This window comes from Montipora capricornis, chromosome 7 (genome assembly GCF_036669925.1).
Source record: "Montipora capricornis isolate CH-2021 chromosome 7, ASM3666992v2, whole genome shotgun sequence".
Taxonomy (NCBI): Eukaryota; Metazoa; Cnidaria; class Anthozoa; order Scleractinia; family Acroporidae; genus Montipora; species Montipora capricornis.
Genome location: NC_090889.1, coordinates 4,898,845 through 4,901,344, shown reverse-complemented (window position 1 = coordinate 4,901,344; position 2,500 = coordinate 4,898,845).

Genomic DNA, 2,500 nt, shown 5'->3' with positions numbered 1-2,500 from the left:
TATCTCAGCCACGCTAATTGATAATATCTTCATAGCCAGGAATTCCGAACGAGACAAGTTTTGTCTTTCTTGCATTTTATTGGTCAATCAATTTTTTAAATCAGTGTCGATTCAATATGGCGACTCGCGATCGTCCCTCGGTGGGTTTTTTCCGTGTTTTGAACACGGTTTCTGCAGCAGATGCCGAATTTCTTGAGTCTTCTCTCATGTTGGTAAAAAGAAGAAGGAGCAGTGGACCATTCTGGGAGGTGTAGACACTTGTTGACAATCGTGAGAGGAACGAAACGGTGAGTTTTGCAGCTTCACTTGACACGTGTTTTGTAGGTTCTGTTCGTCCGTTTGCCAAGCGAGTACCTGATTAATTAACAGTTGAAGATGAAAAAGAAAAGGGTCCACAAGCTGAGGCGTTAGCTATTTAACTTTATTTTTTTTTTAATTTTTAGGTGAAATATGGTGCCCTTTGGAAGGAATTTGCTAAGTTTCATTCTTCTTGGGAGCGTGAAGACATCACCCGAATGTGTTCGGAGCATGAGAAGTAAAAGTGTAAAAAAATACAGTAAATTACCATACATACTGATGTTAAAAAAAAATTTAGTAAGAAAAAGGCATAGTTGGAAACAAAAACTACTGCACATTGCAAATCAGTAGACAAAAAGTCCTAAAGATCTCATCTTTATTTATCCAATGTGTGTGTTTTGATGCAAATTCAATGTTGACCTTGTAATCGCCTCCAAGGGAGAATTCCACGTCAACCTTTTTTTATCTATTTCCCTGAATACCTCCTGGTCTTAGCACCATTTATTACTGCTATGGTGTGACTTCCTGTGAAGATCAGACTTATTGGAAATATTGATTCAATTACACAATTATGGTAGTCACCTGTAGCAACAAAAAAGTAGTGGTATTTTTGGCAAACTTAGATTTTTTGATGTGTATGGGATAATGTTGTATTTTGAATTAATACATTGCATTTTTTAATTGAATTTGTTATTAACCTTTTGATGACAAAATAATATGTCCTTGCTGTAGGATTGTAAAACTGAGAAGGATGAATTTGTCAACCTGCTCATTCTAGCCCCATCTCCCCTGACTTTGACTTTTGCTTTCTCTCCCTTCTTTAAGGTTCCATCATTTATCTGCACATTGACAAAACATCAACAATTTAAATCACCTAGCAAAGAGTATAGTTAAATGGTGCTTTTTTGGCCTTATGTCTGGTTTGTTTGAAAAATATGTTTTACCCAGTACGTGACGTTTGCATTATATTCTGGTATTTTAGCACCCTTTGAAGGAAAAATAATTGACAAAGCTTTATGTCATGAAACATGTAATAATTTGCTGTACTTATTGGTAATAGCCTGGGGCCAAGCTGCTCAGGTCTATTTGAGGAAGGTCTTTATCTTACAAAAGCGAGTTCTTCGGCTAATGTTCTTTGCTGGTAATAGATCTCATGCTATTCCTTTGTTTGTCTCTGCTATTGTCTTACCCCTCAATATGCTTTTTTTGAAACAGAATGTTCTCTTATGCACGACATATCTACCAATTCTGTGCCTCAGAATATCTGTGATGTTTTTACCTGCTCATCCGACGTTCATACATATAACGCTAGATTTTCTGATGCTGGTAATTTATATGTTTAATAAATCAAGACTGAGAATTAAACTTAATTCGTTTTCCATTTTCGCAGCTAAGTTGTGGAATTGCTGAAGCCTGACCTGCGTAAACTTAGGAAAGAACCTTTCAACAATAACATTCATCAATTTTTACTTGCGGTACTTGGTAATGAAAATGATTATGTTGATGTCTCTACGTTACGTTAATGTTTAAAATTACTAATTATAATTAATTAAACTCTAGTAGCTGTTATTATTAGTTTTTCTTATGTTCTGTGTCTTAATGTAGGTTCCTGCTCTTCTCATGTAAATCCTAGCTATTTGTTAATATATGTGTATAACTATTTCTATTATTTATTTATCTGATTTTAATGATAATGTGTTTTGCTGTATTTTATTGTAAGTTATACAACCCGCCCTGATTAGCGTTGCTACATGCGGGTTGTATATATATATATATATATATTTTTTTTTTTTTTCTAATTTGTTAAATTTAAATTATTTAAATAAATGCTGATAAAAAATGATGATAATGACGATGTCTTTTTCTCCGACTTTACCTTGAAATTCTTTGTTCCTTGATGGTTTCAACAGAGAAACCGCACCAACAGCGGATTTGCAGAAATACCTTTGATTGTATGGATAAAGTCTGACTTCGCAGGACATTCCAGCTAGTCCTATTTTGTTTTCGTCGCGTCTTTCCTTGAAATCGCAACGTGCAGGTAATTTTCGATAAATCTGATTGGCTCACATGTATAGCATGACACATGATAACATCACTCTTGACAGGTCGGCGGCAGACAACTCGTTAAGAAATTGTATTAGGCGTACCTTTTTCCGCCCTGTCTAACGATAAGTTGGCCTGATCGCAGGTTACCGTTAATGGA